At 38.2% G+C, this 26,507-nt stretch overlaps 1 long non-coding RNA gene across 1 annotated transcript in view; it reads right to left on the bottom strand.

Annotated features, from left to right (window-relative positions):
- Positions 1 to 371: 371 nt before the first annotated feature.
- LOC113226167 overlaps positions 372 to 26,507 on the bottom strand; it is a 41,156-nt gene continuing 15,020 nt past the window's right edge. The window contains exons 2-3 of the long non-coding RNA XR_003310069.1: positions 20,061 to 20,104; positions 372 to 391 (exon numbers count right to left, since the gene is read on the bottom strand). This is a non-coding gene — a long non-coding RNA (uncharacterized LOC113226167). The remainder of the gene's footprint in view (positions 392 to 20,060; positions 20,105 to 26,507) is intronic.

Raw genomic sequence — 26,507 nt, 5'->3', positions numbered from 1 at the left:
GGGAAGCGATTTAGACCGTAGCATACATCCCAGATATATGTAGAGTCGGACACTCAACATGACAACTTATTTAAACGTTCTTCTTTGTGAAAATTGTAACAACAACTATTACAATAGCTCTGCGTATATAAACAACTGCAATAGCCCAGCGCCGCTGCTTTTCAATAGAAAGGTTTTATAGCTTTAATTTCTAAGTTACGTACATATGCGAGTTTTTAGTGGCAGTACCTCTCGTAAAGGAAACAATAAAAAAGTCCCCAACCAACATTAAAATCCGCTCCCTAGAGGAGTCCAATGCCCTGCAGTGAGACATATAAAATATTAATGATGATGTCATAAAATTACAAACCATTGAATCAAATCTGCACGTCTCGGGACAGGTTCATTCAATCTGAAACCAAAGACAAAACTATATGAATTAAAACTACGTTACCAACTACGGGGCTTAATGGTATGTTAATAAATAAATTCATAACACGTTATGTTAAATTCACAAGATAATAATGTGACAAGAGAGAGCTTCCGTAATGGAAGCACGTGGGCGTACAAGACTCGGGACATCGTCACTAAATTAGTATAGACAAACCGTAGGCTCCCGGGTTATGTTCCCCGCTGGCAGCGATAACTTCTTGACATTAGGTGCTATTGTAGCCGAAAGACGTCGGCCCACATAAAGTCAGGTCAATTAAATTGTCTACACAACACACGTCATGTATCAAAGGCGACAAACTTAAGAATGTTTTGTCTCGAGTGCTTCAACTATCAAACAGCTTTCGATAAAGCCCGGAAGCTGTACGGCAATCTACTCGTCAATCTGAGAGATAATTGAAAAATACTGCCTCTATAATTTATTCATAGACTCAATAGTACCAGAGACAATCGAGATCTCGTTGCTTATAGTATAATACGCGCTGTTACAGTAAAGCTAAGAGTGGTCTAAATTTAATTACGATACATAGAAACAAGGAGGCCCTTTCCCGATTGGACCTTATGGGTAATTAAACAACATTTCAATATTACGAGTACACTTGTAAAATTATATTTTATTAGACCAAATTAGAATTATTTTATAAGGGTATAATTCTAAGCCACGATAAACGATAATATTCGGAATTTACTTCCTTAATACCATACGTGTCTGTCTCTTGTATTGACGGCAGAAATGGTAACCGTCGAAAAAGTTAAAAAAAGTGTAAAGTAATGTTTGTAGTGGAAAAAGTCAAGAGACTTTGTGTTTGTGCAATGATTTGAAAATAACTCTACCGTTCAAATTTACATAGCGTCAATATAAAATGCTCTTAAACCCAATACCTTCAGAGTCCAACCTAGGTCAATTCCTCATTATATTCACAGCGTAAGTCTGACTTGCATTTGAAGGTATCTACACGTTATGCAAACTGACACGCATTAGCACGCAATAAGGCCAGGCTTAACGGGGCGTCCAAATTCCTCCCAACATTGGGCAACTATCCCACGGCAATTGCTTCGGCAGTCACGCTCGGAGCCTTAACTGTTTCCATACGATGAGAAAATATGGCCATAGGACCTTTCCCTGTTGAGTATGGCACAAATCGCTATTTCGACGTATATACCTTCGAAATAGTCAGACATGTTTATGGAGGGAAAGTGTGCGGATGGGTTAACCAGTTATGACTACGTTTCTACATCTAAAGGTATCCATTAAACTAACTAATGACCAGATATTGGAATAGATGAAATAGTACATCCCTCACAAACCTTGGAGTTATTGTAATGGATTTTGTTTTAAATTTTTGGCTGTAAATGTACTTAGGAAAACGTTTTGTAAATAGAAATATAAAACTGTTTTGCGGCGTGGAAGGAGATGGAGTGACAAAGACAGAAAAAGGGATGCTTTGATGGTTTGTAGAGGAAATGCATGAAAGAACATTGACAAAACAAATTTACAAGGAGAGAGTGAGCGGTAACTTGGTAAGGAGTGACCAAGGCGAACTTATCTTACAATTGGAGTACGTCTTAAAAGAAAGATTCGGTCAAGACAACCATGTTGATGAAGCGAAGATGTGTATTAGGGTCGTAGCAACTGGATGACTGTGGTCTCTGTCTACCCCATTGGGTGAAAAATACACACTTGTTTTTATATCCTTTCATTATAAAATTACAGGACTTTTTTACATTTGTTCAGTTAGATTCCCAGGTGAGGGAAACAACTTAAACGGTTAAACGTCTTTGAATGCAATTTCTCCGTAAAGCATAATATTTCAACTCCGTGTCCCACATCCGAGACTTCAGAGGGGGTTATATCTACTGCAATGTGTTTAATACACAATTGAAGTTTTAGATAAATAGGTATATTCTACTTGTTCCAATCCTTGCTAGTAACACTAATATTGGAAAATGTAAATTGCAATACCGCCTAGGTATTGCGATCTCACAAATGAAATAAGGATGTTATGAGGCAGAAATGGTACGCCATACAGACGAATGTGCCTCGACGGTTCTCTAAGAAGTAAATTAAAAATGAAATTTATGGCAAAGGCACAAAGTACAGAATCCAAGAAAAAAGCTATTGCAAATTGCTCATCCTTTCTACTTTTATTTATTGATTGAGGCTAAATTTATCAAGTAAATGATACATCATTGGAAATTGGAATCCAGTTTCTTCTATTCAACGAACGACTCACGTTTACGATCACAACAACAAATAATTACGTAGTATTAGAATATAATAAGTTTAAGGCACGTTCACACCAATCGTGTCCTGAGATCTAATTCTTCATATCTTTGACTTCAAGTTACTGGGCCTATGAGCTTTAGGGCATCATTACTGACTCAATCAACCGCTTATTATATCAATTTAATAGCAGTAGAGCTCCTTGTCCTTGTGAATTCGTCCATGGAAGCACTGCCACCTTACCTATTCCTGCCGCCAAGCAGTAAAGTGCAGTAAAGTAAGGGTGCTGGTGAAATTACAGGCACATGGGACTTGTCAACTTATGTCTCAGGGTGACGGGCGCAGTGGCAGTGCCTCTCAGATCTTTGCGATTTAAAGCTCTACGTGGCACTGCAACAGTTACGGACAGGCGTGTAGCTTATCATCAGGCGCACGACTTGTTCATTCCGTCACTTGATATTATAAAAAAAATAATAAATAAATATATCACATGTGTCTCAATTACAGGAAGTAAACATTTCCGGTTTCGATCCGATTTGAAAGCACAAATGCAGTCGTTTTCGTCTTATGTGACTGCGACCTTATGTTAGGTCAGACGGGTTCTCGACTTGTTTGAATATTCATAGCGAAGCCAACGCCCGCAGTGGAGCGATGCCGCCGCGCGATGACATAATGGACCCGTATAAATTTATGCCCACATCGATTGGGCTCTATCGATTTGAATCGACATCAAATGGACTGGCCTTTGCAGTACGAATTTAATGGAATTTGAATCGAAAAGTTTATATCGAGATAATGCGACCACTGAGTTTTAATGTCCGGACAAGGTTTACACTTAAACTTGTATAATAGAGTTGTTTAATCGCTGTTCTAGTTTGGCTAATTCTTTGTCGTTTTTAATTGGTTCGTTTTTTAAGAAACTTAATATGTTAAAAACATATGCGCTCATAAATCGGTCTTTTCGAGTAACACATATTACCACATATAAACGAGTAATAACATATTACCACAAATACTGTTTTCGCGTGGTTTTCGTAAAGCAAACATCAATGTGGTATTGCGCACTGCGAGTGTCATGTTCAACGACGCAAGCCCAAGCTACAATGTACTGTCAAATGCAAAATGAAAGAACCAAACCAAACTTGCAACAACCCCAACCTCACGCATTTTGCATGATAACAGAAGTACTAATTTGAAAGTTAACATAGAATCACAAAGTGTGAACAATCTATCTTCGGGAAACAGACGTCCGCGACGCTAGCTCCTGTATTACAGAAAATCCACATTTACAGTTGACTCTACCATACCACGATATTTTTAACGGATGTCAAGCGACTCCGAAAATAATTGCTTCTGCCGATGGAAACGTTAACGGGCACTGTTAAAACATTACCATAAATGTCGTTAACATAGCTTCATTTGTAATGATTATTTATGTAAAACTACATATGTTAAACGAAAATTTACTTTTCTTTAAAAAAGTACCCAGAATATGAGTCTATCTCTTTGCAGTCCAGGATTGCTCACGGCAGTACAGATACAAATCCGAAATATCCTTACGTCATAGGTCAATAAACTAACCATAAAATTGTTATATTGATTAAAGACTGGCGTTCATTCGTCTGGCAAATTCCACAGAAACTAATGAATAAGAAACTTTAGGAATTGCTCTTTGTAAATAGGTTATTGTCAATATTTAACATTAATAACTATTATTTAAAAATATAATAGGTAGAAATGACAATGCCAATACAGGCAAAGGATTGGTAAACAATCCCAGGCTGTGTGCATATAATATTGAACATATCAGCAAGGCGTCAGTGGTGTTTTGTATTTATCGAAAACAAAAAAAACATGCTTTGAGAAATAGAGTCTCTGCAATACTCAAAATTCAGATACCGTGACATATTAGCTGTAATGATTCTCAGTTTCTTATTTCCTTTTTTCTGTACAATTTAATAAATTACATTGTATCGGTAATAAAACTAATAAACTGCCTCCGTGGCCGAACGGTTACCATGCCGGACTGCCACGCAGAGGTCCCAGGTTCGATTCCCGGGCCGAGAGAAATAGTTGTATGGCCTACAATTATATCTCTCGTGAGTTTGGGTGTAATTTGTGGTTGTCTATGTGTGTGTCCATGGCACCCGCGACACAGGGTTTCCCTAGTGCGGGGCTATGTTGAATGTGTGCGTTATTTAAAATAAAATAAAAAATAAAATAAATATTATATGAAGGTAAACATTATGTTTTACTCATCTTATTTAAGAGTGTCACTAAATATACCCTTGGAGGATCCCGTAATTAATAGGGGCGTTTTCCACGATATAAACATGTGTAATGCATGCCTACGTCGTGACGTATCGACCTCTCATACCGTCACGCGCTGGTCACGGTTGATAACAGGCGACACGATATCGGCGCCTGCGCCTACTTACGCGAAGTTGATATCATGAGCAGACGGAAGTAGAGCTGATTTTATTCTAAACAACCGTTTTTATATTCATATAAACGGACACTTGTACAGGTAACTGGAAAATTTTACGTACTTAACAAACCGCTTCTTATTTCAAATGAAGAAGGACTTCAAAAACAAGTAAGAAGAGTAGTGAAGTCTTGCACGTCATTTGTACGCACATTAAATTTGTAAATGTTTAGTAGCGTGATGAAACCCCCACGACGAAGAAGGTCTCCGACCCGCATTGAGTCAACTGAGATCCGTGACCATCACTGTGACTTATATACGTTGAGTACAAAAAATATAATCCCCAATATAATTCAGTATTTCACCTAACATATGCGATGAATACACACAAAACTCGATTCGCCTTGACTTCGCTATCTCTTGTAGTATTGTGTTGCAGTTCTCATTACTTCGACATAAATATTAGGTAGCGGTAGCACTAAATACGAATCTCACAATGGCAAACCACTAATTACGAAGACATGAAAGTTATAGTTATTTATACTTCCTATATTTGTTACATAGAAGTGGACTGACTGCGCCATTTCGTAAATTTATCGTTTCCCTTGTTAATTAATTCTTATTAAATTTTATTAGAGAAATATTCAATAGGAATTAAATTGAATATATCTCATATACTAATAGTTCTTGACGCAATTAAATCGATCTGCTTAATTTTTCTGATCTTTTTTTAATAAGAATATACCCAATATAGACAGTCAGTATCCAGTGCACTTATTATATATAGCATCCATCAATTCATTGGACGTTCTACTGCTGGGCATGGGTCTCATCTTAGAAAAATATTACTAAGGGACTTCGCATGTTTCGCCGTTAGCGACAGGTGTTGTTATTCACAAATGTAGCTTATAAACGTAGCTTAGAAATTAAAGTACAAAGAATTGAATGGTCTACCTAGCAATCAAGAAGCAACCGTTCTCCCACTAATGGCTCTCCCATTAAAAAAACCTAATTGTGTAAAAGGAATGGCCTCGATAAATTTTAACATCGCCCCAAGTATATGGTAACTCTTTATTGGTATAGATACCAAAATAGCATTTACCTAGTGTTAATTAACAAAAAGTGTAAATTCTTAAAGTCCAATGAATGGGTAACTTAAGTCGCTTAAAGCAATGAGTGGCGGGTAATCAGTCAAGGCGCGAGTGCCAGTGGGCCGGGCAGCGGGCAGCAGCGCCGGCGCAAGACAGGTTGCGTAGGCTCGTTTCCCCGGACGCGAGACGGGTTTATTTTTAATCCTCGGTCGCGAGGAATATGCACAGGTTTATGAATGGAAATTGTTTCATATTGAATATTTACCGACTTTTATTACCCCTATTTTATGATATTTCGAAAGATTCTGGGTAATCAAAGTAGAATTTGGTAACTAGAGAGCGAGATCAAAAAGCTAGTGTCTGAGCCGAATGTAATCGAGGAAATGAAATCCGCCCAACCTCGCAGGACAGGGCACGTGGAAAGGATGGGAGAGGCTCGAGCTGTCAAAAGAGCGTATGTGGGGCAATCGGCGCGTCTTCGTCCAGTAGGCCGTCTATCGCAGGAAGGATGGAGTCACCAAAGACCTGATGGGGCTGAATGTTGATGAATGGTCGGAATCGGTGCTATTCCGAAAGAAATAGCGTCGTAAACCAAGATCCATTTGTGGTCACTGAGCCAGCAACTAAGTAAATTTTTTATCCCTATATGTTTAATCTCCTGATTTCAAGCGACGATGAGGTCTTCGATGGTATGCGTTTGTTTAAAAAATGTGTGTTTACTCTAACCATGAACAGCCCTGAATTGTAGTTTTCAGGTGACACAGGTGTACTCCATTTCTTTGAAAGAAACGTTCCGGACTTTCTAGTTAATATTATTAATATTCTATTTATTCATCTTGATAACACAAATTCTCCCGTGAGCGCCATCGTTTACGACCATCTATCAATGATCAAATTCGTTTTATATATTAAGACATGTATAAAATAAATTTCAATGATCGGCTTCGGTTGTAATTAAGCAATAAACGTCCAAACTTTCGCATTTATAACATAAATTGGAATGTACTAATAACCCGGTGGGTGGCGCGAGAATATTTAATAGCTATCACAATTAACATAATTCAATTAACACAAAGAACATTTATCGTATCGTGTTCAGATTTATGTACGTGATGCGTCATGCATATTCAGTGCAGCTGTTTTAGAGCCACTGCGGTGTTTACACCGGTAAATAGATTAGTGCCTCGCATTAGATAGAGACTTTGGCGTGTAATCCATTAATTACGTGCATGGATGCTGTAACCCAGTGGGAGTTACTACTCAGAGTGCGGGTACTACTGAATTGAGAGGTCGCCGACTCGAATCCCTGTGGCGATAAGTACCTTTCACGTTTATTTCGTTTAGTAGCAATACATAAATTGCTCGGTAGTGAAATGTGTAATGGGTTGACGACGATGCTCCACTGTTAAATCTCTTCACGATTAGATCAAATTGAATTTTATAAAAATGTACAGTTTTTGCGCAAACTAATTACATTCGTCATACACAGTATTGAGTATTTACTATTTCTTTTTTTCTTCTTGTCCTTATTCCACGCTAGGTCAGCTCAATATGTATTTTTCTTCCACTCTCTCCTATCAGCCGTAATTTCCATACTCACACCTTTCTTATCCATATCACTTTTCACCCAAACCATCCATCTTTTCTTTTCCTGTCCCCTTATATCCCTCCACATTTCATACCTAAACACTCTTCTCATTGATCCAAGTACGCATAAAGAAGTTTCAAACCTTTAGTATGAAAAATAGCCCGTTTATTTGAGTTGCAAGTATTGATATTATTTTTATAGCTTTTTTTCATGTCAACCGTCAAGAAAATCCAACAAACTCGGTTCTGTTCACCCCCAAGACAGCAAAATTAATCGCTTAAATGACCGTATATGGACGTGTATAAACACGTTACACGTTAACTGCCAACAACAAGGTTTCGTTGCCGTTAGCACGGTAGAGATTTTTGCGTAACACTCTGACAACGGTACTTGACTTTAATCGAACCTCATATTAAAAGTTCGTAACTTGCGAGAGTGTGGTCATTGAACTAAATGTTTTTGTGGACATTTATCTATAAAATTTATAACGATGTAGCGAACTACGCATGCCTGTGTAAAACATTGGACTTTTTACAAAAATAAAGAATGTTTTAATATCAATTACGTAACACTGGAATGAATCCAAAAAATATTATTTCCGAACTTCGTTTGTACTTCAGGCCCTTTTCCCATTAGTGGCTCCAAGCACATCTATCGCCTCATCAATGCTTTTATTCGAGGTTCACCTTCGTCAACCTCTACCAACGTACCCGCTCACACTCGTATTATAAACCTATCATCAATCCTCTTTCATTCATCCTCTCTACGTGTCTGAACGAACTCAAAATCGGCATGTAAATAAAAAACGACCTTATACACACAAACATATTCTTCGTCTATTATTGTAACAACTAATGTACTCTCGCCATTTCCTGTTTCGCGTTTGGTCACGGCAATAAATAATTCACGATCGAATGAAAGACTTGTAATGATCAATAAGTCGCCGTAAGTAAGACGAACGATCAACGGTGGTATAACTGTGCAGTCACACAGAACGGCGAGAAATACCACTGGAAAAACTGGGCTACGATTTTAAAACACCACGTCATTAACATTGACTGACTTAGATTTATGTCGAAGAACATTGGTGTCAATATTAGACCCCCAAGACTTAAATTTTAAAAATGTGTTATATATATTAGCATTCCTTCCTTTTTCTTTTCCTTTACCATCACGCCTATCTCCCTCTGGAGCAAGCAGGGTTTGACATTCGTCTTTCGCTTGCTTCACTCGCATTCATCTCCATTACACGCTTTATGATTATTGGCAGTTTCGACCTAGCCCCTTTTTATGACAGTGCTGGACACTCTTGAACATTAAGGTTTAGAATCAGTAATCACACTTTTGACACTAGATATGGAAAATCACATACAGATGCCCTGCATTATTGTATTTAAGGATAATTCCAGGAGACAGCCATTAGAGTTTTCTCTCTTTATTGTGAAGAGGTCATATTAAGCAGTGGTAAGTACAGTTACAAATAAATTGATTGAAATGCGACTAGTGGATTGGTCAATCGACAGGAATTCAAACAAGTCATAAGGTTATCGGACAATCGAAAGCATTCCGAGTATGTCCGAGTCTATGCATTAATCCATTCACAAATATTTGACACGTTTTCTATAATAATTAATTAAATTATTATTGAATATGAATTGAAGAATTATTCGTTGTACAGGCTATTATGAGAACTTTATAATTTGCATCATTGACTTCGAGGAAGTTTTTGCACTTGCAAAAATCCGTCCTGAACAGTCATTCGAACAGTCCTGAATCGTCATTGTATGCTGGAAAATATTCCTCTGTCATGTCTACTTCATTGACGTGTTTATCATCATCATCATCATCATCACCATCAACATACACGTCCCACTTCTGGGCAAGAAGGTCCTCTAAGGAGAAGGTTAAAGCCATGGTTCGCCAAGCTAGTTCAATGCGGGTTGGCACATTTTGCAAGGGTTGTGAACCATCTTCGACATGCAGGTTTCATTATGATGTTTCTTTAACCGTTGGCGACAGGTATTGTCACGAAACATTGACAAATGTACATAACTCAAAAATTAAAGCTTACCACAGAGATTCCAACCGTGATTAATTACAAAGCATCTACAAGCAGTTTAAAATCCAATAATTAGAATCTGCCGTGACTATCTACGCAACGTGTCACAGCGAGACAAACGACGGCTGTCGCCTGCAGCCTCCGCCCACGTACCTATCAAAATTGTCAAACAACAACGTCGCGGTGATGAGCATGACCTGCGAATAAACGCGCAACGTCTCGTCTAGTGTGGTTAATTGTTGTAACAAATTTATAATGATCTAAATCCCTTCTGCTACGCGCAAGTCTCAATGTGTCTAAGAGTCGTGTTCCAGAACTCTACTCAATGTTCAAGTCAGGACTTGAGCAGACTTGAGTATGATTTCAAACACTGGAAATACGACCCTAATGGTAAGGACTTAAGTATGATTTTCAGTGCTCACTGCAATACTCAAGTCAGGACTTGAGTATTGCAGTGAGCACTGAAAATCATACTTAAGCACTGAAAATCATACTTTGTGTGTGAGCCTAAGCGAGTTTTACATAAAATTGTTTCAGTGTATTTCTCACAAACTTGCGGTTATCAAAATTAATGTTCTTTTACCTAAAGTGTCTACTGTAGAATCGTTAAGGAATGTCGAAAGTACATTTCAAAAGCGCATAATCTGGTCGTTGCTCCGTTAAATTCACACAGTAGTATCCATTAACAATAACGTCCGGACGCTGAGCGCCGACTAAGACAGCGACGTGGGAACTCGCACTCGTGATTATTTACACTGCTTCATCATTTTCGTCATTTGTGAAGGTTATTACAATAGACAACGGAAAAAATTAGATAACGTAGAAAGAAATAAAGAAAAAAGAGATGGTATAACAATGATTTTGGGATAGGAAGAAATTATACATCATGCCCTTTATGAGTTTAACTACTGCTCATGGATCAAGGAGAGGGCTTAGGAAACAGTCCCTCGCGCTGATCTAATGCGGGTTGGGGACATTACACGTATGCAGGTATACCACGATGTTTTCTTTTGTGTTCTGCATCGTTAGCGAGAGATATTCCTAGTAAACATTCACTAATGCAACGTAGCTTAGTCATTAAAGTCAAAGTTATATGTCGATACTCAGATTCGAACCATCGGCCACCCAACTGAAGAATCTCATTGTTAAAATTACAAAACAAAGCAATCAATACTTTATTCATATTAACTAAAAATAACGGATAACTCGCGTATTTAAGTCGAATTTTTACTCATGTTTCGAATCAATTCGTGGTCCTTAATCATGAGATTCCGCGGCGATGACTCGACGGAAACTGCGCGCCAAAGTCCTGGCAGCCCGATCACTCAGTCCGGCAGCGGGAGCAGGCGGCGTCGGCGAGAAACTACCCTCGTTTGCTTCGTTTTTATTAAAGTCATATGCTGGGTTGCACACTACACTAACAACGTCACCTTCTTAAGTCTCGTCTACACTAACCACTGATGTAGTACCTAACACTGTTTTCCAGCCGAGGGGTACCGACCATTCACTATCACGATTGAAATTTAGGACCACGAATTGGTTCGAAACATGTCGAGCAAAAATTCGACTCAAATACGTGAGTTATCCGTTACTTTTAGTTAATATATCTGAGTCTCGCGGTGGTTTTCTATTTAAAAATACCTTATTCGTTTATTTATTAAGAAGCCAAGTAGAACAAGCGTCTTCAAACTACATTTCCATACGACCGCTAGCCATACACGATTCTTAATCCAATAAGGACAAACGGGGCAAAGAAAGCCGGTCCGGAAACGACCACCGCGGGACCAGTGGGACCAGTGGCACCGGTCCCGCGGGATGGACGTCCAGTTGCAACGGAACCGTTTCCTTCCTCTCGGACACGTATTAGGCTATAGTAGAAATACCTATAAGCGAATATGTGTACTGAATATACCGAACACTTCCATACTCATTGACCAAGGAAAACAACAATGCGACAAATAAAGACATATAGTGAACAGGTTATAGGTAGTACTGTGCAAATGAAAATGAAAATTATGAATGAAAGTTGTTTTTATACAAGGTTGGGACTTCCTAGTGGGTGTCATCCACCTGTGACAGTAGTAGAGCTCCTTAAGAAAGAGTTGGTCCAGGAAAGTACCTACTGCCAGCTTACCTATTTCTGCAGACAAACAGTAAGTAATTTCGGCATTATTGCGTCCCGGTTTTGAAGGCTAAGTGTGCTGGGGTGCACGTCTGGCGCACCTTGGGCAACAAACGGCGAATACCTTACGCCTATTTGACAAATCCTTTTACCCCGATGGCAAGCACTCTAGTGTATGCCATCGATACGAGTGCAGCGGCAGTGCCCCTCAGATCTTTACGATTTAAATCTCTAAGTGGCACTGCAACTGTTTTTGTGGGCGTGCAGCTTAACACCAGGCGCATGACTTCTTCGTCCCATCGCTTGATGTCATATAAAAGGTTTACCTAAGGCAATAGCCATGATTGCGCAGTGGGAGAACGGTTGCCACAACGTTTCAAACCCTTGTGGTGTACTTATTGTCGTTTTATTGAATATCTATGTTATGTACATTTGTAAATGTTTCGTAGCAATGCCTCTCGCTAATGGTGAACGAAAACGTCGTGCACATCGAATGAAAATCAGCGCATTAGGCCAGTGTGATGGACTATGCCCTAAACCCTCTTCTTATATGTAGGAGTGGAACGTTTGGATGACGCACGATAATGATGACAAATTATCATTCCTTTCCATTCATACATTTCTAAACATATATTGAAAATTATTCTCATATGAACTCCAACAATGCGTGTTCGACTATCTCAATAATTGGTACCGTATGTGTTCTCCTACACAGTCAAAGAATTATTTCTTCCATTGAAAAATAAATTTATTATTTTTAAACTAGTGCTCGTTCACTGTGCTGACTCTCCTGAGAAGAACGAGCAAGAAACTCTATGGGTTTTATTACACTTTGAATCAAATTATCAAACATTCGCTTGTATAAATTATATGCAGAACCACTTATGTGGTCTGTGTGCAGAACACTATAAATATTATAAAAAAATATTTAACTTCCGACAGTTAATCTCGAAACCAATTTATTAGCTTTATAACCTATATATTGAATAATAAAAAGTATGAAGAACCGAAAACAAGTTCGAATATTTAAAGATCACATGCAGATAAAATTGCGTTACAGCCTGACAACTCAAAGGAACGACCTGTAAGATAGACTGTACATAAGCTCTAGCAAATTTTACGACAGTTTTAAAACCTGCCACATATATATAAAAACTAAAGTAATCAGTGATATAAAATTTAGCTACTACTTGTCCATGAATGAAGGTGCGATTTTACTTTATGAGGATTGTTTAAGCCAGTTAACTCTATATTTATTAAAATAAATATTTGCAAGTGTAGTTTTTAAGTAGTTACCGACAGTATAGAACTTACGAGAAAACATAAAATTATAGCTTTTCCGCTCTTCGACGTTCCGCAGGATTTTTTTTTATGGTCCTAAGTGATGGGACGAACAAGTCGTGCGTCTGTTGGTAAACGACATACCTGTCCATAACAGTTGCAGTTACTGTCCACTCAGATCTTTAAACCGCAAAAATCTGAAGTGCATTGACTCTGCGTACCTACATCACCCCTGAGACATAAGTTGAAAAGTCCCATGTGCCTGTAATTTCTCCAGCACCCTTAGCCTTCAAAACCGGAACACAGTAATGCGCACATTACTGCTTGGCGGCAGAAATAAGTAACGTGACAGTACTTCCCTGGACGAACTCTTTCACAAGGAGCTCTGCAAGGAGCTACACAACGTGGCTGCTAGTGTCAATTATATACTACAATCAAAGAGAATTTCTGTCAATTTAGAACACAGCGAGTGAATAGACCTTCATTATGAGTCGATGATTGTAATTACATTTGTCAATGAAGAATGTTCCGTATCTTTCTACATAAGTTTTGTTTACAGTAACCCTCCGTATTAACCTCTTGGTTATACGGGAAGGAACACTATAACCGGTGCAAGTACAGAGACCTTATAAGTTCAGGTCCTAATCCCAGATCAGCCCGTGGATAGGGTAGACGAGAATGAACAGGCCCCGTTCCTTTCTACATAACTTTTGATTATAGTGACCCGACTACCGTCTATTAGGGTACACGAGAAGGGCACTATAACCTGTGCAAACACAGGGACCTTCTCAGTCACGTGTTGACCCCAGATCAGTCCGTTTGCTCGAACTTCATCCGATTCTCAATAGTTGCCTTGGGTTAGCTACCCCGGGTGCATGTACAACATCCTCCCTATTGTCCAGACAGGTACCGGAGCTGCAGACACGCTCACTTTTCGTTGCGCAATCGGTTGCCACCGCTAAGTCGTTGACTCTAAAGACTACTAAATGCCTTCTTTGGTGGCGGAGCTGCAGGCACGGGCACCTTCCGAAGCCGAAGCGTCTCTCCAGTTCCCATTAACCTACGCAGCTGGAGGGATCGGAGGAAGTGAGGAGAATGAACAAACAATCATATTTCTTCATCGCAATTGACTTTCTATTTTCAAACGGATAATAAGTCCCAACCGTGAGACGAAAGATCTTAAATCGCCTGTTCCTGCGCTTGCGCTGGGTAATAATATCTTATCTAGTTTATTTTATAATACGGGTTTTATAAGTTGGCGCGCTTAAATGTCAAGTGTACAAGAGTCGACAGTCGCCACAAAGTCTCGCTGGGGCAAGTCTACTACTTAGTTAAGTGCACTGCATAGTAACCTGTTTAAAGTAACAAGCAGACTAGCACGGTAGCTCTGTTCCGAGAACAAGCAGTAACAACGCTTAGCTCCTCATTCCCACGTGCTCTTGCACTTCGAATGGTGCAACGTATAAGGTTTGTTGATGGTAGACCATGATAGAATGACAATATAATTATAAAATAGGAAAACTTCTTATTCTTTATTTAGCACCGACGTAATCTATAAAATACGCAAGGATATACAAAACGGTAGGAAGGTGGTGAATGGTAATAATACTTCCGTCGTCATATGAGAATTAAAAAATAGCAAAGTAGGAAATTACTTGTGCTATGAGTGCCATGGTAACGAAACCAATTCCAGGAATAATTAGGAAATTCATTGTTCTAAATTGTTACTAACGGACATCGCCCCGGATACCTCATCCAGCTTCTCTGACGCGTCGTCATATTACTAAAATGTCAATTAAACCATAACTAACTTCCTATCTAAAATTTGACAAATAAATCACTAAAGATCGTAAAAACTTTACATAGTTCAAAATTACTAGGTTCTACTAATGACCTCATAATGCGGTGCATCGCGTCTGGTTGCGCACACGCAACGTAATGCTCGGGTCGTGAACCCACCGTCTCGTCGACGACGGTCGGGTTTTACCACAAACGGTTTATACAACTCTACATCGCACCGTGGACCACGCCACTTGTCAAACTCCTACATACCTCTAAGCAAAACAAACAGCAACAAGAATCTAAAATGTATGTAAACAGGTAAACATCATTCAATCAATTTCCAGTACTACAAAGCCTACAAATTTGAAACATGACTTCTGTATTCTTCTTTTCATAACCTATCACCTTCATTTCAGTCGAAAGACGTCCAGTACTGGAAATAGGAAGACACATTCTATGAGTCTTATAAAGTGTAATTATACCTTACAGTTGACCCCTTCTATCAGCATCATAAAAATACAGGATATTGTTTTCACATGACTTTTAAATGATACATTTCTAAATTCATTGTCTAATTTTTAACATTTGACGTTATTGACGTTATTCATAATTAGGCTATTATTTTGAATGAACGAACGAATAAACTTATTAAATTCATGTGTGCATATGTGAATTTAATATGCCCGTATAATATTTTTGAAAAAGAAACTTGTTACACCTGCTTTAGTCTGTCGAAGTGCATGTGAGTGAATGTCCATACCTTCAATATTTGTACACCAAATTGCCATAACCGGCCACAGTGAAACTATACCTATTTTGTACATGTCAGCTTCTATATAACCTGTGTATTGTATTGTATAATAACCAACCGCAAAACTCAATACAGTCAAAATGTAATTATTGTGAAAATAAACTAAATCATAATGTAATCGACTATTGTTCTTGAATATTTTCGTACGTACTCCCACAATATGCGCTATTATAACTGTAGAACGGGATTAGAATCAAAATTACACTACGCATAATTTTGATGATACAGATCTAATCAGAGGAAATATGGACGATAAGGTTCGAGCAGAACAAATATATGATAGAAAGACTATTTTGCGTACCGTTTTTTTTTTTAGAGACGTGTATCCGAACTGCACTGTGAGCAACAATGAGTTCAGATAATGATTTTTTTAAACGATCGGTTATGTGACATTTGTATAAATATCCGAACGTTTGACAATTCTTCGACGTTTCGAAATAGTGTCTATGCTGGTCGATATATCTGTCGTTCGTCCTATCGATAAATTGTCACAACATTTGATATTAAAAATTAATCGTTTTATAAACGTATTTGATGAGTTTATGAGAAGTATATATTTTCGGTAAGCATCGTGGAATGCTGCAATCAAAAACAAACGTTAGAATGGAATCTAACTTTGACACAAAATAAATTATTATTTATTAGAAGCGAGCGATTCGCATACTTTTTGAATACTTGTGATCCATAACAAAAAGCAGAGGGTCCAAGGTCTAGGCTTTCTTTAGGCGAGGCGAGGTTGACATAATCAGCTAAACAAAAAAAGATGAACATCGATCGTCATTAATAAAGGTCAAGGTAAGGTATATATCATGTCCTCATCCGTGCCCGGTAGTGGGACGTACGTGGCTAAAACAGCACAGTTGTATTCGCAATATCTATAATGTCTAGAAATTCACAAGTTATTAACGCTACTTATTTTCCATAGAAAATGTATCTTTACCTTAAGAACAGTGTAATAAAATATGTTCATTAAGCAGTTCCTACATATTATATTTACTATTTTTAAACCACCTCGGCTCTAATTTGTACCAATGTGTTTTGCGGCATGACTCACGCCGTGTTGTCGCACAAAAACATGAGTTCCTCGTGTGGGAGTACTTAATATACCAGTCAGTCTAATATATATAGCCTTCAAATGAGATTTTCGGTCCCTCCTATAAGTAAGAATTCTATTCGTTTTTAGGGGCAATTTTTATGTTATGTAGAAAGTTTTATATAACAAAGTGAACTCGTTAACTAGACTCGATTCAATTTATAACCGAATTTTTTTTTTCACAAATAAAGGGGCTTTGTATTTTATCAATTATAAAACGCCCGTGGTATAAAACAAGATGTTAATGCCAGCACAGCTCGACTTGGAGAAAAGTGGAACAAATTGGCATTTCACGCAATCAATCTTTACGCGCCGGCCCTTCGCTCATAATTCATACTCAAGTTTCGCCTTCGCAGTCTTCTGTACACTGTACCAATATTGTGATATAAGCTGTTTAGGCGTACTGCTGAGTGTTGCGACAGCGTAGTTCTTTCAAACAAGCATCGAATGTGAGACAGACAAAAGTTATAATCCGCTCATTCGTTCGTCAGTCGTAGCTGCGCGCATTCGGGCGATCAATCACGCGACTTGAGGCCGGTAATCTTCCCGACCGTGTGAACGCGGTCACGATGCGCCATTCCCGGCAATACTCTACATTTTACTCGCAGGCAATACACGAAAAGATGACCGATTACCGCTTTAACGCAGAATTTCCCACTTTGAATAGCCTTAGCTTGAATCGCGCCATCACTTCCCTGTCGTTTGTCTCAGAAGCGCGAGGATCGGCGGCATTAATGTTCGCTCTGACAACAACATTAGTCAGCTCGCAGCAAGGGACAGTGCGTGCTAAGTGTGGCGCATGGCGCATCGTGACCGCGCCAGGACCCGGGGTCACTGATGTACGGGCCCGTCGAAGCCGATATACGAGAGCCGCGCCGAGAAAATACGACCAGCAACACGCAAACACTCGGCAGTCACGTCTCTAGACGAACGACCAGGCAAATGCAATTCACAGACCATTTTGACTCCTAAATGAGTTCGTTCACACCGCGAGGTTCACGGTCGAACTGGTCTCTTTACGACGCTAATGTATAGATACACTGGCAGATCACCTAGGCACTAAATAATGTTAAATTTATGACATCACTCACTGGTCTCAGGCCGTTCGTCGGCATCAAGTGTCTGTGAGTACAAGTGCCAGTCTAACTTTCATCTACGTACCTTATTATTATGAGTTACAATACAAATTTAATACAATTTACGTTAGAAAAGTGACACGTGTCGAATGTACGGCTGTAGATCCGGAAAAGTGTCCCACGGGTCTCACGGTTTCTCGGCGAGTACGAGTGCCAATGGCTGGCACTAGGGTGCTATAGAATCGAGAGCCTTTTCTCGCTCTCGCCATTGTGTCACCTGTTCCCACGGCGCCACCGCCGCATCGACGAGAACTCGGCTCCAATTTAAGTCGATTTATGAATATTTTAATTGAAACATGAACAAAACTCAAGATAAATTGCAAAGTTCAAGACGTAAGATTAACTTGCACATTACACCTGTCTAATCCAACAAGCTTTATGATTCACGGAACACAGGAAGAAACTGATATCAGCGTCCAACAATGCCCTGTCTATTATTTCCTTGCTTGTCAAGATTAAATCTCGGTTTGTCGACTCTATTGATTTAGTAATCAACACAATTTTCAACACGAATGAAACGTGACACGAGTTGAAAACGATTACTTCAACGCTTTATAAGAATTACTAATTGCAACATCATCAATTCAAGCGATTTACTCATAAATTACAGTCGCTTATTTATTTAACACAAATTATTCAAAATTTTGTTAACTGACAGCAATCACCTCGTTCTTTGAAAAAAAAAGTATTTTTTTTAAATTAGAATTTCGAACAAGTTAAACACCGGCGACTAAAAACGATTTGACGAATGAAAGTGCTAACTATTCGGTAAAGTTTAGTCAAGTAATACCAACATAACGATGCTGTTCAATAGACGTATGTGAAACTTTATTGAACGGATCAGTACAGTTTTAGGAATGCAAATAGTATATTGGTGAGCATTGTAGTACAAATCGAGCGTGGACGGTCAACATGCAGCTCGACAAACATGGTATTGTGGGCGATTGAAGCTGCTCAAACATTTACCGAAACGCACGATACGGTTTGACCAAGTTGTTAAGAACAATATTGTTTAATTTAGATAACCATATGGCGCATTGTAAAAGGATTTTAATATATTTTTATTAATATCCGCTAACAAGCGCTATGAATATTAGAAACAAACATATCAAAGGTTTTCATGAGCTATATAAATGGAATTTAAAATTTACTTTCAAACTAAAACTGAAATCATTTTTATTTCATTGATAAAAAAAACACAAAAACACTTGAAATTGGTTAAACTCTACTGCTCATTCCTAAGGCAAATTCCCCTGTGAAGAATGAGCAAGCAACTCTAGGTAAGTTGCTCTTTGTAAATATACATTTATCATTTTAAATATTTTTTTCAAACATCTTAGATTGAGAGTACCTGCATGAGCTGAACGGGTCCCTAACACGAAATGTTGTCTCCCAAGCACGCAGAAACTGTATAATAATCTTTGATTTAATGTATAATAACCTTTAGTATAAAGTATTTGTTTCACTATAGTTTTAAGCCTCGTAATGGCAAATTTTGAATATCAACTGGGATCTTATTATAGAAATTTATACATATATATATACGTATACATTGCCCCGCAAATGAATTCGTGACTTTGTGAAGACGACTTTCAAGAACAGCTAGTTCATTTTTATTCCTCTTATTTATGTTATTTCTGTCACTATTCTTGATTTAAAAAAATTCGTATTATTCTTAACATAAATTAAATTTTCATAAATGTGCTCTGACACTAGTGTAAGAATGTCCTTTTCTTTAAACTTATCACTCTACTTTAATGCACGAGCTGATTCGAAAGCAATTTTCGACGACGCTCCACAATATGAAACGATCATGAACAATTTTATTGACGTCGAAGCGTTTTCAGGCTCATTTACTACTTTTGACAGTATACCGTGCTATGTGATTGTATAATTGTTTTGTGCTAATGTGCAAATAAAAAGCTAGGAAAATTCATAGAATCAGAGAAACTATAAGAGGTGTACCGTTGAATCTCTACACAGTCATTAATATTATGGAAACTAAAAATAATTATTCACCTTATTTATGTACTTCTTCCATTGAAACGAGCACAGTCCATTATCTGGAAAAATAAAGGAAACATTTAGGAGAAAAGAACATTAAAATTAAATAACTTGTAATAAAACCGAAATTATAATTGAAAAAAATCCCAATATAAAATAATGTACTCAATAAAGTCATTTCGTCAAAGCTCTAAACAGCTCTAAAAAACGACTAATTTAATAAGCCCAAACACGATAGTGCTACTGTCAGTAGTTGAGGAGTTGAACAGCCAACAAGCTATCCTAGTTGCAGCATCAAACCTAGGTTACCACATTAATGTAATGTCGTCGGACTTACATAGTACACCAAATTTCAGATCGGTTAAGACTGCGATCCCTACACTAACTGAAAAAAGAATGCGTCTGTCACCCTGAGACATATCTTGATAAGTCCCACGTGCCTGTAGTTTCACCTTACTCTTCAAAACCGGAACACAGTAATGCTTACATGCGGCAGAAACGGTTGTGGTGGCAGTACTTCCTTGGACGATCTCTCATCGTAGTAAATTTCATTAGACGTAATATATTGTTCAAACATTGGTTCATTTTAATGACATAATTACTTAATGAGTTCTTGGTGTAATACAGGGAAAAATACCATAATTTTAAAAGATGACGTTGGCGCTGCGATTCGTTGGTGCTCGTCTTGTGCGGCCAGTGTTAAACGAGTTAACGTAAAAGTTATTTTTAATTACAGATGCAATTTACAATGTGTTTTAGGGCATATGGTAAAATTCATCGTACCTGCTTGCTTTTTGCGTTTAATTTTGCAAAAGCTAATAATACACTTCAAATTTATATCAATTAAGCAAATCCCTGCTTCGTTTTCTTATTTCTTCGTTTTTTGTGCTTCAAGTGATTTGACAGGTATTATGAAATTCTCCGCCAAACGTTTTGAGTGAAACGCGAGTTGTTAATAAGAATAAGATATTGTGACTTATACTTATAAAACACAAAAAAAAGAAAAATAAGTTGTTGTCTCAGAAATTTGTTTGATAACATCATGTGTTACCCGTCATCATCAACTGCTGGGCACGCGCTTCCGCAAGGAAAGGTTTAAGGCGCAGTTCGCCTACATGCAAGTTTCATCGCGATATTTTTGTCACCGTTAGGGAGAGAAACTTTCATAAATGTACGTAACTTACAAATTAAAGCTCTGGAAATTGAACGGTGGACCTATCAACTGTGCTACTACTACTTGTGTTACAGGCATCAAGTTAGTTGTCAACTCGTGACGCTTAAATCTTCGTCTGCAGCTTTACTCAAACTGTCAACGTTGCTATAACCTACTTTTTACCTTAATGGAAAAAAGACAATTGTTGTTTTATAAAGATGGCGCAAATGGTATTGCAGCAGTTGGCGTGAGTGCGCACCTGCGTTGGCACATGTTTTATTATATACAGCCACCCTTTATGCACACGTGCCCCTGCACGCCATTTTTTCCTTAACAACAAAATGCAGGTAAAAATCTATGCCAGTGGCACATCACACCTACCTTTACACGAAATGATTAACACAATATATTAACAATTTCAACTGCCCTGCTCACTCTCAAATCCACTTATAGAACGGCGAAATTCCATAAACGAATTTAAAAAATAACGCTACATCAACATTAAACATTAAAATTAAACGTATCTCTGAGATAAAACGGACGTCAAAGACGCAATCCGACACGCAAAAGTTAAAGATAGTTCATGCGATATTATGTTGAAATTCTGATGTAAGCCTTTTTACTATGACTATTGTAATAATCACCTACAGTTACATTGATCAAATTATTAAGAAATAGGACTTTACTTTCTCGAGTTCGGTGAAAGCTAGACGAGGCTGTCCCGGGACTATTCCCTTTAACAATTTGGTAAACGATCTTTTCTAAATTGGTTCTGGCCTGAAGGTGCTGGGCAGTAAATTTCGCTGCGCTGGTACTCATAGACCAAGGAACTTCCCAATTTGAGACCAGGTAATTGGAATGGTTCACATTACTATTATTAAAAATATTTTTATAAATCATTTCATAGCCTCCTTACCCGTGAAAACATAGATCGATAAAGGTACATCATCAACATTGTCAATCCTTTGTATGTTCCACAGGTGGGCACGGGTCTTACCGGATGAGAGGGTTTATTCCATGTACGGCACTCTACTCGTGACTTCACACGTTCCCTTCATCGTTAATTAGAGTGATTGCTAACTAAGACCCGGTGTCCATTGGCAAGACGATATGGGAAGGGATCCTTCGACACTTCCAGATGCAAGCGCACACAGGCGGCAATTATGCCGCAGCATCCTTAGACATGCCGAAGCATGCCATCGCGACAACGTGCTCGCGCCTAGCCTCTCTTCAACCCAGTAATGTTGCAAGCAAATTTACTATCAGTCGTATATTTAAAAATGAGAGTCTTGCTAAAAAAGAAGAATAGAACCATAATAGACCGTATTAGTAGACTACCGGCTAGGTATCCATAAGCTTATCTGTCGCAGCTTTGTTTTTGTTACTTTACTACGACCATTTATAATTAAAATTGCAACTATAATGTCATAACACTAAGGTATATTACTAATCGTCACCAAAAAATCCCTGCCGTGCTGTCCCGTCAGGCGCAGGGCCTATCAGGAATTGTAACTTAGAAATTGAAGTCGTTACATGCCGTCACAGGGTTTCGAACCATCGGCCCTTCAGTTAAGAAGCAGTCGTTCACTTACTGGACTACCACAATAATATAATAATTAATAATAATAATAAAATAAGCAGGTGCATACATATGTACCTGCTTATTATTATAATTTCTTCAAAACAGTATTAGAATTTCAAAGCAATTGCAATTTTTTATAGCATTGTCAATTAATTATTCCTCCTTAAATGATATGAGGCTTTGTCTTGTTCTAAGAGCGTAAAAATCGTGGGTGGAAACATAGAAACTTATTTTAACGATTTGTTTGCCCGTTGACATGTGGTCAAACGTGTATTCGGAATTTTGCAGTTCGTTCACATCGCGTACAAAAACTAATATTGTTTATACCTGACACACCTCTTGGGACGATTCCAATACTTAACATTTGAGTAGGCAATTAATATATTCTATGTTACGTCCATTTTTATATCTTAAAGAGAGCGCAGATAGCCTAGGTGGCGAACGGTTACTTCTTAATTGAGGAGTTGACGGTTCGAATCCCTGTGACGGCATGTAACGACTTGGTTTTCTAAGTTACATTTAGTTGTTCTTATCGAAGAAAACTGACGCATATGTCGAAGAAAACAATGGGCCAGGGTGGCGGACTATGGCCTGAACCTCTTTTATGTAATTATAATCGAGGAAGCGCATTAGGTGCCTAAGATCAGAGCCAAACACACTAATAAATTTTCTATTTGTGCTACCGTTTTATGTACCTATTTTCAGAGGTACATATTTGGTCATAATCACGTACGTACCTACTTAATTCAGAATAGGCTTTAGACAAAGCATAATAATTGAGGTTTCTCATCATTTTTAATGCAATATTCACAATTTGATAGATAATTTACTTACCTTACTCGGCAAAAACCCGCTCATGTTCTATCATCAAACGGTAGTATATCCTATTTGTGCGATTCTCATTGTAATTATTAAAATCAACGAGTTTACGAATTCGAAATATGACTGCAGTGCGTGGTAAACGATTTGTTGTGAAAATAAAGTCGATGATAGCGAAATATTTGGACTTTGGCCGAAGTGATGTATGCCATTACTGAGGTCAGCTGCTACTTCCATTGCATCATCGGCTTTTTTTTATTTCACTCAGTTTCAGTTCAAAGACCTCTGGGCCAACTGGATTGCAAACCCTCGCAGCCAATTAGGAGATAACAAAAGCGATACTATCTAACAAAGTTTCCGATATACTACTCGTATTATAGTAGTCGTTTTTAAATTGGTAAATTAATTCTCAAACCTATACCTAATAGCTATACAATGCGTCGCATTCGCGGTTTTTTCCCATTTTAACATTACCTGTATAAACTGAACGGCTGAATTTTACAAATGACACACCAGACCTTGGACTTCGACACACTGTCACACGGCGCACTTATGTCACCACAAAAACTTAAATGTTTTGTTCGTGTACTATTACAGCGCGAGTTGACACAATGCATTGCTGTCGACGACTGAGACGGGCAGTGGATAGAAGTTTTGGAAAAAACTGTTGTATTTGGAACGTGACAGGAAAGCGGCGAGGTAGGGGCAGCCAGCGTTGCGTGACGAACATAGGTACAAGCCAGTACAAGTACACTTGGCAACAAATGTCGAATGGTGTAAAAATTCCACTTGGATACACACTGACACCGTAACTTGTACACTAAGACATAAGTGTTGTTTTAAGCAATAACACGTGTCTAAATATAAAAGCCAACGGTATAGTAAAATACGACGAAATTAAGGTCAATTAGTAAGAAATCAAATAGTTACTGTATGTATTACTGCTCTCTATACATAAAAGTGGAACCCCCTGACCCTAAAAGGGGTTTGCTTATTTTGTAATGCCGTATATAGATCTCAACAAAACATTGATTACGTAGTTTTCATGCGTTACCGATTAACGAACTTGTACATACGTCATTCGAATGATTATGAATGGATCGAACGTACATATGCACAAGCGTTTCCAAGCTATTATTCATTTAAATTCGTACGTAACAAACTGTATGAAAATAGATTATTGTTCCAACTCAAACTGTAAACAATGACATTGGAAACATCCGGTAATTCGCAAATTTCAAACTGTTAGAATTTTTTAATAAAATACCAGATCTTAGTAGCAGTAGTCTCCTTGCGGAAAAGTTCGTCAAGGGATGTACTATGGATGTCGTTCGTCATTATACCTTACCGATTTCTGCCGCCAAGCAGTAATGTGAGCATTACTGCGTTCCGGTTTTAAAGGATAAGGGTATGGTGAAATAACAAGTACATTGGACTTGTTAACTTAAGTCTCAAGATGACGGGCGCAGTGGCAGTGTCCTTCAGATGGTGGTGATGGAAAGCATTGAGTGGCACTGAGTATTACACAGAGTACTAAAAAAACGACCTAAAAAGCCATTCATCCCCTGGCTTGCCACCCTTAGAAGTGGAATATTTTCTTCTTTTTGAAATGGGACCACTTCTGAGGTGTCCTCTTTCCAACAAAAAAGAATCCTCATCGATGCATAAGTTCACGGAGTTATCGCGTAACATACATACAAAAAAGCATACAGTCGAAATGAAAACCTCCTCCTGTTTTTTGAAGTCAGTTAAAAACAACCACATCTGGTCTCAAACCGGGTAATTCGCTGTGCTATAAGCACTCAAGACACTCAGAACCAATTTAGAAAAGTCCGTTACTCAAATTGAGCCTACCGGGACCTCCATTCTAGCGCCACATTGGCAACCGCTAGAGTACCAACGCACTATCCAAAGCAAAGAGTGTTGTTTTGTATTAGGTAAATATTGGGAACACCCGAAGTACTTGCCGTTGGCATAGAGTTAGCTTAAATTGTAGGACCTAAGATACGCTTGAGTAAAGGCAATCAATAAACTGTCTTAAAGTAGACCTAGAATAGTACGTAGTTATTAGTTATTAGTTAGCACACAATAACGACGTTTGGATATACGTATTTTCACAAAGTTAAATCAATTTTAAGATTCGTTTTCAGAGCTTATAAATATCTTTTTACTTTTGTAACCATTAAGCTTTAAAATTAATTTTGTAACACTTTTGTTTCCTGCGTATTTCATTGTTACATTACTTCTATATTGTTTACATTGTAACTGGATTGCAGTCACAAACGGTTTCGATAATAATTAGATTGACGACCTCTGTGATCGAGTGGCTTGTCACAATCTCTGAGGTCCCGGATTCAATCCTCGACCGGGTCAATGTAGAAAAACGAACTTTTCTACATTGTTTCGGGTCAGTCTATGTGTTTGTGGTACCGTCGTTGTTTCCGATTTCCATAACACAAGTGCTTTATTTACATACTGTGTGATCAGAACAACGTAAATGTGACTTGTGCATCTGTGATTATATCTTGTTAAATAAACTAGTACAGCGATACTGTGGCGAACAGTTGCTTCTCAATTGCAAAGTCGACGGTTTGTATCCCTACGGCGGCACGTACCAATGACTTCAGTTATGTATGTACATTTGTGACTGTTTAGTAGTATTCAATCATCATTGTCAATCCATTTATAAATCGTATCTAGTATAGTCTTATCTAGTGGCCGAACGAATCTCGGAATTTATGCCCCCTTGAACAGACTCATGCAGTCATACAATGACTGGACTGTGACCAGAGACTAAACAGTTTATTTGCATGTGCGAGCAATTGTTTAAATCTTAAGTCCTTTATAATTTTTTTTTAGTTATTATTATTTTAGATTATTCTTTGCATCTTATTGGCTAACTCTAAAT

Source organism: Hyposmocoma kahamanoa, unplaced genomic scaffold (genome assembly GCF_003589595.1).
Source record: "Hyposmocoma kahamanoa isolate Upper Pololo Valley unplaced genomic scaffold, ASM358959v1 182, whole genome shotgun sequence".
Lineage (NCBI taxonomy): Eukaryota > Metazoa > Arthropoda > Insecta > Lepidoptera > Cosmopterigidae > Hyposmocoma > Hyposmocoma kahamanoa.
This window is presented reverse-complemented; position numbering and strand designations above follow the sequence as displayed.